General features: G+C 38.4%; 1 long non-coding RNA gene across 1 annotated transcript in view; it reads right to left on the reverse strand.

The window, feature by feature from the left end:
• LOC308066301 overlaps nucleotides 1-14,443 on the reverse strand; it is a 30,271-nt gene extending 15,828 nt beyond the window's left edge. Inside the window, exon 1 of the long non-coding RNA XR_013929126.1 lies at nucleotides 42-14,443. This is a non-coding gene — a long non-coding RNA (uncharacterized lncRNA). The remainder of the gene's footprint in view (nucleotides 1-41) is intronic.
• Nucleotides 14,444-17,426: the final 2,983 nt, after the last annotated feature.

The raw sequence follows: 17,426 nt of genomic DNA on the forward strand, positions 1-17,426 counted from the left end.
CATGAAGACACATCACTAAGGACTGGAAGAGAGATAATCACTTTAACAATATACGAGCGAGCGGAGGTTATCTTTATTCGGCAGTGCTGGGTGCATGGGGGATCGCTCCACCAAAGTCATGCACACCAAAGGAACCCTTCAGCCCCCTCTTTATACAAGTCACTCATGTCTATTCATTAACTTTCCGGGAACTCATTAACAGATCTTGCACCTGGACAATTAGCACAACATTCCCTATGTCACCCATTCAAGGATTTAGTATATCGTCAAATTAACATATCTAGTGCCTGGACAATTAGCACATTCTCATTCAAGGATTTAGTACATCTTCAACTTAATAATATTAACATATCTTGTGCCTGGACAATTAGCACACTCCCTGTGTCACCCATTCAGGGATTTAATACATCCTCAATTTAACAATAAGGGTCATCTCAGACAAACATGAGCACATTGTTCTTTAAATAAATCGTATATGGCCCATTATTCACAAGGAAGGGCTAGTGAACAGAACCAAGCAGTTATTTATCTAATCTAAACTGAGAAATCAAAGTACAGTCAGGGATGTTTTTCTTCTCACATTGGACTAGAAAACAAAATTAGGGTTATGTCCTATTTCAGTTTTATCTTTTCTTTTCTTCATTCAAAATACACTTAAGAATAGTTAAGAAAAGAAAGTTTAAATATCAGCATTTTATTTAGTGTATAAGATTCAAACTGAGAAGGATAAAGGGTGAAAGGAACATGCTTATTACACCCTATAACAGTGTCACTGAAAAAAAAAGCAAAAAACCAATAAATTTGGCATACGGCAGGGTTTTCCCTGATACTTATGTAACAAGACACCCACCCTCTCTGTCATTCCAAGTGACCTAAACTTGGAGGAAAGCCAAGAGATGACTTCGGGTAGTGCTGAAACACATTTCAAACTCTGTCTGTGCTATATGTTTATCCCAAACCCAGTGCATGGATAACTGAAGAACTCAGGGGTTTGATGATGGGAGTTTCTTCTATTCTCTTCCTTTTATATGTGGGAGGGTATAACACAAAACGCCAAATTAAGTGTTTTGCTGGGGCTGTAGGAGGCTGGAAGTCAAGTCACACTGACTTTCAGTGGAATCTGGGTTTGTGACTCCCATTGGGGCTTGTGAAATGTCATCCTTAATTGATATATAAAAAAGCTTACATTATTCTACATTAAAATTGTGGTGATATCATAAGATTGTCATAGAAAATTGTTGGAATTACACAGTGATATGTGTTAATTTTTCCATATCACCACCCAATAAATTCTCCAATTAACCCATATCATTGCTTTAATATCGTGTACTTTGGGGAAATATTTTCAATTAGAAACTCAACAGTAGGAGTGGAGAATTGGATAGGATGCCTAAAATTGGATTTACTTTGCTCCTTTTCCCTTAAGATTAAAATAGGGTTTTGAAAAATAACATTTTTTCTTTATGTCTTTTCTTATCAGCTTTTTCCTTCCAATGGAATTAATGAATGATATAAAGTCAGAAAGTACAGGAATAAAAGTCAAAGAAGATTTGTACATTTATTAAAAGGAGACATATCATTTAGAATAGTCATAAATGAGTGGTAACTGTTTTAACCATCATCAAAAAATGAACAGACTTTTTCCTAGCCCATTTAATTCTTGGCAAAGGCCTCAAAGTGAATAGGTTTTACTGGAAATTAAAAAACCCCATCCCAACAATGACAACAACAAGCAAATATTTAATCTCTAAAAGCGTATGTTATTTTCCATTTGTAATTCAACACAATTGAATACAAGGTGCTTATTGTAAAGAAGCTGTCTACTGAACTGTCTCTATTGAGAGAGAAATGGGATGTATTTTCTATTCCTGAAAGGTCAGGAAGGGAAAGGACAAGTACAGGTATATTTATGGAGTTTTGCCAGAGGGCACAATTTAGGTGTTTATGAGTTCAGTTTGTTTGTTTTGGTGTCTCTTTGTTCAGGGTTTTCCTTTGTTGTTGTTTCTTTACCTGTGTTTTGCTTTTACAGCTGTTTTTATAGTCTTGTTGGCACTGGCCCAGAAACTATTGCTCAAAGTCCACATTTTGCATGAGTATGTTTCCTGACCTGGGGTTGGTTTTATGCAAAATCAGACCTGAGGTTCTCGATATGCTTTTACAGTCTCAGTACGTTTTTTTCCTTTCACATTCTGTTTTCGTGTTCTCATGCTGAAGGATACAAGGAGATCTCATTGATTGCAAAGACTAAAACATATGCCCTAGGTTTGGAAAACTGAAAATCCAGAAATTCCTAAACTAGCTCTAGAGTGATTGTGACAGCTTCATTCAGACACACTGTTAGAACAGCAATCAATGTGCCAACCACCATGTTTCATACACGTAGGAGGCACATAACTGCTGAATTCCTTCTAGAACCTGCGTAAGTCCCTGTTAGAACTTCCATAAAGTCATCAGTTACTTTGGTCAGTAAAGACCTTGTTTAGAGAAGGAAATAATGAAATATACTAAGAAATTACTTTCAAGGATCAGGCATTGCTTAAGCAAAGAGATTTTTCTTATAGCACTTTCTTTTTTTCATTCACTTTTAAATTGCATATAATATCAATCTCACATAAAACTAGTACTGAAAGATTTGGATCCACGCAAGGACGATATCTGAAAGGTACCTAAAATACCTAAGTATTAAATTTAGATTCCTCAGAAGATCAGTCAACTGACTTAATGCCCCTTGGTGCTTTTTCCCCTTTGTTAAAGGTCTTGGAGTCTCTTCCCTTAAGGCTGGCTGGATTTGCTTTGTGTGTATGGGTTTATGTTTTCACTCAGCTCAACCGGTAAGACCCATTCCTCAGCCTTGTAGAAACCATTCCAAGATATGCTTTCACGGTTCCTTCCCAGATATCCACTGATACAATACAAACCCAAAAGAATAAATTTCATTCATTCTTGCTCAAAAGCTTATCTGTTAATTTGTTTTCATAGCATGTGTGATACAGGATTTAGAATCTATGGCCTTCCCCCAACAGCTGAATTCCTGCCTCCTTCTTAATAAGCTTAATTCATAAAGAACTAGTTCTCAAAAACTCAAGATCTAGCCTAAGAGTTCAAACCCCATTGCCCTCTCATGCACTTTCTGTCATCTCAGACAACTTTTTTGTTGACTGCTAGAGATTCTGTGAGGGAGTTTAAAACCTCTACGCTCATTGTTTGCAGAACAAGGTGTCTAATTCAGCACTGAACACGTTTTGACTACAGGAGATGTAAGAGTTTCAAGTTATAAGCCTTGCAATAGGCTTGCAGGGTCAGGTACCTATAATGCACGGCTATTTAGATGGAGTTCAATTTATAGGAAAAGTATTATATTTTCTGTAAAGATCATCCTAGCACTTGCATGCTAACGTAAATCATGTGCATTTTTATTTCTCTGGCTCAAGAGATACTTCACAGAGAAATAAATCTGAAGGAAGGGTAGATGATGTTCAGTCTAGATTGGGAAACATTCTAACAACAGGGAATCAAAGTCTTTCATTTGAGATACTGTTAATAGATTTCAGTAGATCATGAAGAAACAAACTGCCACACAATGTCATCTCCATGTTACTTGGAATGGTGGGATAGTAATTTTTAACAAAATTGTCACAGATTAAGAAACTATGAATGCCAGTTTATATAAATGGCTAACATCAGCTTAGAATAATTTCCCGTTCTTTAACAAACATAAGAATGGCAAATAAAAAACCTAAACTCTAGAAAATATATATAAAAAAAAAACAAAACAAAAAAAAAACAAAAAAAACCCCCAACCATTTAAAAGTGTTGCAAATGCAAATAATTATCTCTTTACTAATCAAATCCATAATGCCATTTTAATTTTTACTTCCTGGTAAATGAAAAATACATGTCAGTACTTGATTCTTGTTCAGTGCAGACTTTAATTGCTTTGACTTCTTGTTATTTGCATTGCTATGAAAAATCCAATGACCTTTATGTTACATCAGAACATCAGAGGAAATAGAGATACATTTCTATCTTCAGATGAAAAATACTATTTGTTTTTCATGTTCCAGTCTGTTGTTGGGACTTAAATCCCCTATGGGTGTATTTTAAACTAAGACCTCAAAAGGAAACATGCTTATTTCTTCTCTCTCAAAAGAGATGCAAATAAGAGTCAGACAAATTGCAATTCATGATCATGCATAAAAAAAATCCTTCAGCTTTCTAGCCCTCCTTTTTGCCCCTTGACATTTTATACAGAAATTTTATTAACAGTTTCTTAAGAACAAACATATATTTCAAGTTTAAATGACATATTGTATCTTTTTCTCCTTTTTATTTTGTATTTTGCATTAAAATGATGTTCTACTCATCAGTATGCTAGCAGTAAGGAATAGGATTTTCCCCCTCAATTTTTTCTGTTATTATAAATTGATAATGGAGACTAGCTTCTCTGTAGCCCAAATCTTCCTTAGTAATAAGGACTGGGCCATTTTCTAGCCCAGTGTTAAGTTTTGCAGTACGGGAGGCGATATACAAACTGCAGTGAGAAATCACTGAGGAGTTTGATTTTAAAATGTGTTCCACCATATAAATCCTGATTTCTGCTAAACATCAGGTGCTTAAAAAACCCTTTTATACTGAAAGTGTTATCAGTGAGTTTAGCTTACATATCTGTTTTTTGTAGACTTTCCCAGTGCACAGCTAGATTCTCCCCTGCAGTATGTAGGAGGCTATCTGAATTAATGCTTCTGCAGTTTACAAAACCTCTTGTGCTACATAATTTAGCTGGATGGAAAAAGATGGAATTAGATCTCTCTTGGCAGACTCAGTGCAACCACTCACATATAAGCTGTCCTGCTGTTCCCTCTCTGAAAAGCTATTGTCTTTCTATCATTGTAGACTTCCATCTTGGCAAAATTGTGTTGCTACAGTGTGATTTCCATGGGCTTCATTTTAAACAGAATTATTTATGCTATTCTTACAAAATCTAAATCATCGTGAGAGCCTCTAGAGTGAAGGTTAATTCTGTTGCCAGCAGCTGTAGCTTCACCCGCCGATGCTGAAGCTTGTGGTGGCAGCAATTACTGGCCATCCCTGGTCTGATAAATTTGTGTTTTCCCTTTGATCAAATATGTCAAGCTATTAATTCCGTATAATCATTGATCGCATGAAGTGCCAGACCGTCTTGTTTTAGCATCATTCACATCTGCTGCTATTTTCCAGTCACACAGGTAAAATGCATTGACCTAGAGCATGCCACTTTAACCTCAGCACCCTTACGTGGAAGAATGCCAGCTGCTTCTGAAATACTGTTCCCAGCCACCTGAAATCCCAAGAGGTGGCATGCTAGCTGAAATTATTAACTAACCCCACCACTTAAAAAAAACGCAACAACAAAAAAAAAACAAACAAAACCAAATCCAAAAACTAAGCCAAAGAAAAAAAATCAACCACTAGCCTTCCTGGCATCACATACTTGTTAAATGTGCGATGCTAAGTACTGCAGCACCTTTTTGTTTTATCACAAAACAGTCCCCAGCAGAGAACTGCCATTTACCCAAAGTTCAATGAGTGACTGTGGCCCGGAGGAAATAATAGTGAAAGATAAATTACAAACTGAAGCCTTCATGTAACACATTTTTCTACTAGATACTGAGGAAACTTGGTATAAATGCATTCACCTTTGGGTACACAGAAGTATGAGAAGTGGGTGCGTATAGAGTACGAAGACAGTGGGTTTGGCATTGATAATGTACAACTGTGACCTTGCTTTAACATGGTGCAGCTGTGATCCTGCAGCAAAGAAGTAAATAACTTTGAGGGAGTATGAGAAGAAACCTGGATGAAACAGAAACAAAGGAGGAATGTGATCTCACCTCTAGGAGATAAGGAAACAGCATGAACAGCAGAGAGAAGCCTATGGTGAACTGCGGCTGGGCACGTGGACAGTAGAGTTTGCCCAATTATAAAGTTTTTAGCAGCACGTGCGCAGAGTATAGACTTAGAAAAGCTGTAACTAACTAACAATAAAGGTCTTTGCTTCGCCATCCTTGTAAAGTCTGCCTCAATTGCCACAAATGGTGACCCCGATGTGGTGGTCAATAAGCCACGAGCCATAGAGCGGTTGGTGATGACACCCAGCTGAACTCAAGAAAGCAGCAGTACAGAGACCTGTTCGGTTCAGAGCTCGGCACCTCTACAGGTGAGCAGCTGGGGAGGTTATGGGTTCGCATATGTTAAATGAAGAAAAATTTATATGGGACATAATGATGAAAATACTGGAAAGGAGAAGGGTGAAGAACGATGAAGCAGCTGTGAAACTTTTGCTTGCTTGGCTGTGCAAGCAGGGACACACTGCGGATGCCACAACAGCATTTCACACTCAGCTTTGGGAAGAAGCAGGAAAGATACTACTTAATGCAGCATCAAAGGGAGATTCTATGACAACCTCTTCTTTGACAATGTGGCGCTTAAAGAGCCTCATGGAGCCCCAAACCAGTGGTGTAGCCTGACTGAACCAAGATCCACAGAAACTTTGTGCACCCATCACCTACAAAACAGGTGAGCAGTTGGGAACAACGGGAGGGAAGCTATCCAAAGATCAACAGTGCAGCCTGGACGTATTGCAACGGCTGCTTGCAGCTCAGCAACAAGCTGTGATGGGTCCGCAGCTAGTGACTCTGTTAGAATGTATCCGTGACAAAGTGCCAGACTTTCCACCTGATGCCACTTCGCAAATTCCTGCCTGGCAAGTGGTCAGCAGACGATTGTATGATGCTGCCACAGAAGGGGACTTCTGACTACTCTGCCAAGTGTGGACTTATTCTATTAATAGTGCTAAACCAGGGGAAGCTGTAAATTCCACTGACAGCGTGACTCTTCTTCACACATCAAGGATGGTGACTCTGTCCACACCTCCTCTGCCCCCAGAGCTCCTGTCACTGATTGCAGTGACCCTCACAGCACAGGACCAAGTGAGGAAACAGGACAACTCAGACAGAGATTCCATTGACACTGATAAGCCTATTGATCCAGGTTCTATAGATCCAGAAAATGAACCAGACCTTTTTCCTCCACGCTCAATGCATTGACTGTGTTTTTGGGGAGGGTGAAAGGGGGTCCGGGGGATCAGTGGCAGGAATGCAAGCAGGAAGCGCTTGAACGAGGGGATTTGGGAGTTGCTATGGCATGTCCAGTATTTTGTCAGCCAAATCAACCTCCAGAGTGGCAGCCTGTGCAATATGAGGCTGTTAAAGAGTTAAGAAAAGCAGTGCAGGAAGGGGGGATTCATAGTACATTTGCTGTGCCCCTTCTTGAATCAAGGGCAGAGCCTTATACACGTGCACCGCATGATTGGAAGTCATTGCTTTGTATGGTACTAACTCAGACGTAGTATATGATGTGGTTATCTGATTTTTGTGAGCTATGTGTAGTGGCCTTGATTGAAAACCTTAATCAGGTAACTGCTGTTAACTATGAGCAGTTGGCTGGGGAAAATAAATATGCCGATTCTGTGACTCTGACAAGGTGTCCCAGGGATGACTATTTGCAAATGAAGGAGATGGCTATTAAGGCAGTCCAGATACCAGAGTCTGGGCGAGCCTCTAGTGAGTCATTTGCTACAGTCTTGCAGGGTACTAGAGACTCATAAACTAACCTTACTGATTGGCTTCAGAATATTTTGCAAAAAGTCAAGCGTGAGGAAGCTCGAGGGTTGCATTTAAAACAACTAGCTATGATAATGCCAATGCAGGTTGCAAGCAGACATTGCAGCACTTTAGCAATTGCAACTCCTACATGTGTCAAATGTTTACAATGCAGAACGCACAGCGTCCTGTAACTCTCAGGCTGAGTTCTGAAATGCAGTGCAACACATTTTTGCTTCTCTAATCTCTTCTGCAGGAATAGTACACGCTCTTAACTTGCTTCATAAATGAGGCTGTTAGCTTGCTAAAGAAAGTAATACTACAAATGCTACTTTTTCTGGCTTGTAAGAAGATGTCAATTCTGTCTGTCATATGTTGCTACAGAACCAACCGCTATTGATTTTTATTGTTTGCACAGGGACATGGGTGTGAAGACTTTGATGGGATGTGTTGCGTGAATCTGAGTGACCACTCTGAATCAATTCACGAATGCATACAAAACTTAAGACTTAAAGATCTGCAGCAGAGCCAGGGGCGGGATGCCTTTGGTCTCTTCTTACAGCTGGGAAGCTTTGGGCCATGGATCAAAATATTGCAGAATTCATTATAATTGCCTTAACTACCTTATTGATGTTTGCCTTATGTTTCCCATGCCTTTTTTTCTGTATTCAGCATTTAGTTGATCATAGCCTAAATCAGGTCATGGTCGCCCAGCCACACAACCTTTGCCTCGTCGCATTTAACAAGCAACAGAAAGGAGGCTGATGATGCCCCATCGAGAAGTGGAGCCTGGCCCGTGGCTCTGCAGACACAAAGCTGGCAGAAACTCCACTGTGCCTGGACCCCTGCCCCCTGTGCCCTGTAATGTGCCAGGAGCTCCTTTGTGGGCAGTGTTCTGAAAGCTGTGTTGGCAAAAGATGCCAATGAAGCCATTGGAGGTGGAAATGCCTTTACCAAGGACAAACCTGCCTTGACACGAAAGCAAATAGAGCCCAAGACCAGTGTGCTGGAGAGCATGAAGGAGCTGAGAGCCATGGTCTCCGACATTGCCATGATGAGCTTCCTCATTCAGGAGCTGGAGCAGAGCAAGTTCAAGGCACTGCAGAGAAAGAACTCCAGTTTGCAGCTCTGTCTGGAAACGGTGACATCTCAGAGGCAGGAGAAGATGGACACCCAGGCTGCCACCATTGTCAAGCTGAACAAGGCACTGAGGGGCAAGCTAGAGAGTGAGAAGGAGCTGCAGGATGCAGTGAAACAGCAGGAAGACAAGATGCTGCAACTCATCAGCTGGAGTGGGGAAGTCAAGAGGTTGAAGGAAGAGGTCTCTCGGCTGAGTTGTGCACTCTAGCACATGGAGACAGAGTCCAAGGTGCTGTGGAAGGAGGTGCAAGGGCAGGAGCCCAAGGTGAACACTGCCCATGTCCAGGAGACAGTCCTGCTGGGCAGGAGTCAGACAAACTATGGCTGCTGCTCCTGAAGAAAGAGAATGAGAACCCACTGCTCTCTGACGAGCGCTTGGAGCGGATCAGAGGGCTGGGGCTGAGGCTCCAGCATGTCCAGAAAGTGCTGAGAACCCACAAAGAGATGCAGGAGAAGATGAAAGAGGTCCCCTGTCAGCTGTTTAGTCATGGCAGCGAGCTGCCAGGAGCTCCACAGCCTGCTGCAGTACTTGGGTCTAAAGCCAGGCACTAGCAGCAAGGAAGCTGCCGAGCCGCTGTAGCCTGTAGCATGAAACCTTCCTGGTTTTAATGCTGTAATTATTGACTAAATAAAATTTTGTTGGCTTTCAAAAAAAAAAAGATAAGTTACTTTACAATTGTTTTTCTGAGTCTTATTAAACATAATTTTTTTTCCAATTACTCTTCTGTTTCTAGAAATATGTTTTTTCATCATGTGTGTTTTCCAGTTAAGGGGTAAAATGTGGAAACTAGCTGTTCGGATGACAACTGCAACCTAAGCTAATTCTAAGCAGTTTGAGATAAAATGAAATTCTGAATTTTGTTCATAAATTATAATTGAGTGCTCAACTTTTTTTATTTCCCTGTTTGTATATAGTTCTCTATGTATATAAGAACAAAACAACAACCCACAAAGCAACCAGATCATTTTGAGAAACTTTTGTAGTTAACTTCTGCATTTAATTCCAGTAATGATCTAAATGTGTCTGTTCAGCTGTTTGTTTAGTTCTGAGTTTTCATTGTATGCTTTCAGGTTCTTTGAAAAGCAGAAATAACAGTTGAACAAATATTTAAAGTAAAACTTTTTTCTACACAATTTCCACTTCCATGCTTTAGAATGGAGGCACAGTGGAACACTCGCCCAATTGTAAGATTTCAAGAGCTTTTAAGTATGTTTTATCTTTTTCTTTAGGATCAAAAATGTTTCATAGCAGCTCATATACAGAGTTTACAAGTCAAACAATTTCTCATGTTCATTTGATTAAAAGTTTCTGTTAAAATATTTTCATAAAATTTCCATAGCTTATTGCATGCTCTTATAAGTAATCATAAACCTACATGTTGACTTCTATATGAAATGCAGTGATAACAAAAGTTTTACATTCTGTGAACCTGATTGAAATGTACAAATGTATATATAAAACAAAGCTAAAATTGGTAATTAAGTGATACAAAAAAAAAAAAAAAAAAAAAAAAGGAATGAACAGTCCATAACATGTTAAAGCAGGCTTTTGAAAAACAAAAAGGGGTAATTATAGAGCATGGAGACAGTGGGTTTGACATTGATAATGTACAACTGTGACCTTGCTTTAACATGGTGCAGCTGTGATCCTGCAGCAAAGAAGTAAATAACTTTGAGGGAGTATGAGAAGAAACCTGGATGAAACAGAAACAAAGGAGGAATGTGATCTCACCTCTAGGAGATAAGGAAACAGCATGAACAGCAGAGAGAAGCCTATGGTGAACTGCGGCTGGGCACGTGGACAGTAGAGTTTGCCCAATTATAAAGTTTTTAGCAGCACGTGCGCAGAGTATAGACTTAGAAAAGCTGTAACTAACTAACAATAAAGGTCTTTGCTTCGCCATCCTTGTAAAGTCTGTACCTCAATTGCATGATCCAAGGTACCTAAAATTCCAATAATGGTCCTAAAGGTAGGGTGCCATAAACTAAAATGAGATGGAGGAATGGTATCACAAGGGGGAACATAAGGCTCTTGATCTTTAAGGATCTTGTGAGTCATGCAGAACACCTGTTAAATTTATGTTACACACTAGAGCCCTTCTGGAATAACTAGAGCTTGCTACTCCTATGACGGGTAAAAAGTAGTATGTCCAGACTGACACCCCCCCCCCCCCCCCTTTTTTTTTTTAATTTCGTACCAAGTCGGGGCAGAAAGTCAAAATTCTGGGAATACTGTGTGATAATAACAACCACTGTCTATTAAAGAAAAACACCAGCACCTCGCCAGTTTCAGATTTTTATGCTTATTTGGTTTCTAAATTATCTATTTTGGGCTCAAGTTTCTAAACAGAAAACCACTTGGTGAGCAAATTGAAATTTTCATTTGGGAAAATGCATAAATGGGACTCTGACTATTTCAGAATTGTCTATTCCTGCTCTTCTCCCCATAGTAAATAAATCCATGTAACAAGAACATTTCCTCCAAACTTTGTTTCAACAGCACTTAATTTTCTGATACTTTCAAGAAATTTTACATTGCAGTAAACGCAATAACCATGTAGTATCATGTAATGCTCTGATGAACCCAGTCAAACCATTTACTATGTTTTCTCCCTATGTACATGAGTTTTAAACATATGATAATTCAGAAAGTAAGAAACTCCTAGAACAGGAGCATCCTTCCACCGCTTAGATAAAACCTGTACTCTTACAGCTGTGAACATTTTGTGTTCTTAGTATGCCAGGGTAACCTTTCAACTCTTCAATTCAAAAGTGCCAAGATAAGGTAGGGTTATATCAGGTTTTAATGTTTGTTTTGAATTGTATCAATTCAGTTTTCACATTTTACATTTATTGGTGGTGAGTCACTGGAACAGTTTGCCCAGAGAAGTTGTGCCTACCCCATCTCTGGAAGTGTTCAGGCCAGGCTGGATGGGGCTTGGAGCAACCTGGTCTAGTGGCAGGTGTCCCTGCCTGTGGCAGGGGGGTTGGAACTAGATGGTCTTTAAGGTCCCTTCAAACCCAAACCATTCTGTGGGTCTATGATTATTCACCCTCAGAATTTTACACTTTGTAACTTAGAAGCACAATTTTTAGACTTAAAAGCAGCAAACACGTTCAGATGGGAGGGTCTACATGTCCTATTTTCATATAAGAAAGGAAAATCGTTGGGGTCTACACCAATCAGGATGGTATAAATCTTTTGACCACATCCAGTAATACACACACCATTTTACAGAGACTTTGAAGACTCTCGTGTGAATTCAGCTGAAGACCTGCTCTTTAACAAGGATTATTAACTGTACATGACAAGTTTAGAAGTTCAGCCATTTTTCAAAAGTCTGAATAATAAAATGCAGTGATATTTTTGAGATGAAAGTTCATCACTGCAAAAGTTCTACCACAAAAATATCATTTTTTTAAAAATGTCAAAAAGAGAAAAAACAAGAAGATACAGCCACAATTGCATAGAAATTAACAAAGAAAATTTCCAAACAAGTGTTAAGCATCAGAAAGTTTTAACACATTTGAAAGTGCTTGAAACAGTTTGGTCATTTGGTTCATTTTTCTGTTTTGTTTTGGTTTTGTTTGCTGCTTTGGCCGACCCTTATTCACACTGTCACACTAGTTTTTATGTACTTCAGCAGAACAAGGGGACTTGCATTCCTTCCCTGTCATCACACTGTATAGGAGTAATTCTAATAAAAGCAGCAGTGCAAAGCAGAAAAGATTTAACAATGAGAATACACGTGTAGATTAAGCTCACTTAGATAAACATTCTTCATCTTTTTTAATAATGACCCTTCTTTTGGTCTGAATGACTTTTGGGTAACTCCTGCTTTTCAGAGTTTTTCAATAACTGAAGGAATGACACACATGATACTTAGCCATTCCAAATGCCATCCTAGTTGGGACCACGTAATTATTTTGATTGCTGGTGCTATCCATCTAGCTTTTCACTGGCTACTGTAAATACTTTCCAACACATTTTGAACCCTCCCTTATCTCCCAAAAAGGGACATAACTACACTTTGAAAATACACACATGCCATACTGTGACTATGAACCATTCACAATATACCATATGTGAATCAGGGCATGGAGGTTTACAAACAAAACATTACAAAAATGTACATTTTCATGAAGGATTAGTAACATAAAGCTTTGGTTTCCTCTGTGTGGATATGGACATCCCTAATGGAAGCAGCTATATCACAGGTGTTAGAAGTTATTTTTGCATACAATGGAGATAACAGACATGTGTAGGTGTCATTCAGTTCATCTTTATGCAGACAAAAAGATGCCAGAGGAAGCATATCTGAAGAGTACTTCTCTATCTGCTTAAAAATGGAGTTTGAGAGAGTAGCTCAGATATAGATGTCTAAATTTTAGACAACAACATTACCCAACACAATTTCCACCCTAATTGTCTTTCTCATTTTGATACACAGATGGAGGCATCCTAAGGCAAGCTAATGTTTTAAAGGTATTTTACTGTCTGAAAACAGGGGTAGTTCCTGGTCATTGCAGGTCAACCTGAATTGCCAAACAGATCAGAAATTCAGTCCATGTAAAGCTTTCATTTTCAAATATTAAAAATAGAGTGCGTTTGTTTGAAAAGCCATGGAAGGATATAAATAGAGTGTTCAGGGCTTTGGGTTTTTTTGTTTACTTGCTTGTTTTTACTGTTCCAAATCTACAAGATTTACTTAAATTGTATTTCAAATAAAATGAATTTTCATCTGCATTGCTCAGGTTTATCAAGTAACTTGCATCAGACCTCTCATGGAAGTTTTAAAAATATTTAATATCTAGTTAACGTTTTTATGACAAATTTTATTAAAAAAAAGAGGTATGTTATGTGTGATTTTAAATCTAAGAAACACCAACATTTCTACTGCTTATCAGTTCTAGAACTAAAGCTCTGTTTTTACTCTAAGAATGAGGATGCTACTTACTATGAAAAATAGTAAATAGTAGTTTTTATAAGCACTCATTTTCCTTTATAAACACCTGTCTCCTTTTATATAAACAAACTTTCAGTGAAATAAATGTTCAGCATATTTTAGCTACAATGTTGTTATTTGGGGAATTTAAACTATCAGTAAATTATAAATGATAACATTTACCTCAATGTACTAGTTACAAAACTGCGTATAAAACTGCAGTGAAGTTCATTTAGAAGATGCCTACAGTTATTTGTACAAGCTTTGATTAGCTTTAACAGTATATGACAGTACATGCATATAAACATCTTGTGTACTTAGTTATATGTTCAGCAATAAGCTGAATCAGGGAGAAATACTACAATTATAATATCTTCTAAATTCATATATTAAAAAAAATAAACAGACAAGCCTTTCCTTTTCATTCTTAATTTCAAAGGTCTCTTTAAACATAGGATGAAACTTCAGCGAAAGAAAAGTAAGAGAGTACAGCAAATGCAAGAGCCAGAGATGATCTAGGGTATGTTACCCTATTGCCATTTCATTGCTGTTGAAGAGAGATTCCACTACAAAATGAAGAGTGTTTTACCTACGAAGTCTACAGGGTTTTCCCACTGAATTCTTTCAAGAAATGGATCTTTATATCAGGAGATCATATACACTCTCATGTGCAGCCCGAGGGTTCGGTTGTGCTGCAGAGCTTGTCTACGCAAGGCACATAGTTACCCTTCAGGAAAGCCTTATTTGTGTACACATGAGTAATTAGCTGTAAAACTCATCGCCTACTTTGAGTTGCACTTTCTCACCTTCAAAGGAAATGATTGCACTTCAAATGGCTGCACACAGACGTACCATCGTCAAGTTCATAAACAACCACGACGAGCCCAAGTACCACAAATTCAGATCGAATCCAACTGTGCCTTGTGCACAGAGCACTGAACCTCAAGGAGGAGTGAAAATTTTGTCCATTTTGTTTTGTTTATGACTCAAAAGATTGAAGATCCTTAAGAGGAGAAGAAACTATTTTTACAGCTGCTTCCTAGAACAAGCAGATTGTGAACAGAGCCCAAGACAAGAGGCAACGTGCAGATTACATTGATCTGTCACCAGCAGAGGCCAGCAGCAGCAAACTACTGCCCAGTCCAAGAGCAAGGGATAAACGGGAAAAGAGCTGTGACTCCTGGAGGTATCTTGAAGCGATTACCGAAAGAATTGCAGGGCAGGGAGGTAACCACGAAGGGAGATCAGCAGTTTCAAAGGCACCACACAAGCCAAGGGAAAGTCCATATGTACAAGATGAAGAAAACCCTTTAAAAATATAAAAAGCTCATAAGCACTCTGCTGCTGCTGCTTTGGAAGAAGTACTAATGATTTAAAGGGTGTGTGAACAGCAAAGAGCAGAAAAGACTTTAACCACTTCCACTGAAACCATTGCATCTCCTCTGTCGGAACCTTTAGCAGTAACCCATACTGTACAACAGTAAGAAATGCGGTGTAACGCTTGCTGAAGGTGTTACTATTCTCAAGAACTGATAGCGTAGCAGTAAGGGACACATAAATAAACTACCTGCTACCACTCTAGTGAAAAATACCACTTCTTTCCTAATCATGAAGTCCTACAAACCAAAGTTACCTTGTGTTATACTGTAATCTTTTTCTGGGCAAAGGGAAGATGAGGTATAAGAGAAGCTTATAATCTGCTGTTAGTCCAAATAAAAATTAATGATCTATTAGTACTAGTTATCAGATTAATCTAGAAAAGCTTTTTACTTGTAGGAGAAAGTCATATTCACTAGTCCTATACGCTGCCTAGTTAAAAATGTAATGAATGATAAAGTTAAGATTACCAGTGGGATTTTCTGCCATATTAATAATATCAAGGATATTAAACATCAGTGGACTCAAAGTTTTGAAAAATGGAGCAGAAAGTGGGAAGGCTACTGCAACATAATGCTTCTTTCTTTTTGTCAAAACTCCATACACTCATAAAAGACATAGATTTGTTCTACTTTTAAAAGTTATTGACTACAGGCTACCATATCTGTCCGATTCCAATAATTTATTTCATTACAAGAGTATCATATTTTCTTAATATTATTATTGAACTGTATTGTTGAACTGAGAAATAGGTAAAGTGGGACCTAAAAATAGTGGGCTCAGCTAAAAAAGTGAATGTGTTATTTTATCTTTCAGATGGTCACAACAATTAAACTTCTGATATAGAACTTTTTGATGTGTATGTCTGGATGACATCACTATTTTAATGCAGTGAGAATTTTAATATAATGAGGAAATACTCCACTGTAAGATAAGCACAGTAATAGAGAAGCATTTATTCTAATTCCATTGACTGGATTCCATGAGCTCCATTACTGGAAATGAACTTTCTACCTCTACTCAATCTAAATAAGTATCAGCCAGAAAGTGTTCAAGCTCTTCGGTTGGGGTGGGGGCAAGGGAAGTTATTATTGATGTTACCATTTTTTCCCTCCAGTTGCAAATAGAATCTTTAAACCTGTGTGTATTTTAGCCTAGCTCTGATTTTACACTGCTGGATAACTCTAGACATCCCAATTACAAGTGAATATTTGGTCTTTAAAGCAATTAAATGGAATATTGGCGACATTCTTTCCCATTTGTGAAATCTAGTCACATCCTTCTTTCTGTGTAGGCTTAGCTATATACAGTTCCCTACATCTTCATCCATGTCCAGTCAAGATGAAAAGAAAAAAAAGCAGCCCAGGACAATTAAACAGTTTAAAAAACCACTGAAAAAAGCCTGTTGGATGAAGAAAGAAGTCTGAGGACCCATTTAGATTTCCTCAGGGTTGCCAAAATATATCAAGTATGTTAGCTTTGGAAGGACAATTTGCAGAGAAATACCAAAGACTGTGCATGAAAGTGCACCTTAAAGGCAGGATAACACCTTGTTTGCAGTTCCTTTTCTTTCAATGTACATATTGGGATCTATCTTGTAATTGTAAAGTTTTCCACATCACACCGTTTAGTTTTATGGTTAGCTGATGAAAAGTTACATGGATAAGTCTACTATTTGCATGTGTTACACCTTTTAAAATGTAATCAGAAAGCCTTTGTTCTATCAAAAAAGATAAAATGATAAAACTAACATCCCAGCAGAGAAAATTGACTAGTAAAACTACTAAGAGCTTATCTGATTGAAGAAAATTTCTCGCGTTCAGTAGAGAGCAGATTCTGAACTGATGGACTTCAGATTTCCTTATGCCTCTTGTATGGTGAACAACAGAAAGTAATCCCATCTTTGGAGAGGAAAACTTTCAAATGCTACCCTTTTCAATGACCATAGAGGTGGAGTTCGCTAATCCCAATAGTCAGTCATAAAAACAGCCCAGGACTTTGTTTCACCCATTTCCCAGGCTACAAAAGAGAAGCATGAAATCCCTAGCTTCTGCTGCAGCTTGTTCAGCAGTTGTCACTGTGCTTCATATGCAGAAGTGGAGTTAAAAATGAAGACCCCATAAGCACAGTCAGTTCCCAATTTTTTGGATGCAAGCTAAAGAATCATTTCCCCATGATTAGATAAAAATATTACAAGGACTGGCTCTATATATTGTGTGAACAATAGTAAGTTACACTAAAAGCCGTAGGGAAAAGAGGCACCTCTTGACCTCAGATCCTTTAATATATAGTCACAATGCCAATCCACTCTCCCACTTCTAGC

The sequence above is a fragment of the Falco punctatus genome (genome assembly GCF_963210335.1).
Source record: "Falco punctatus genome assembly, chromosome: 6".
Taxonomy (NCBI): Eukaryota; Metazoa; Chordata; class Aves; order Falconiformes; family Falconidae; genus Falco; species Falco punctatus.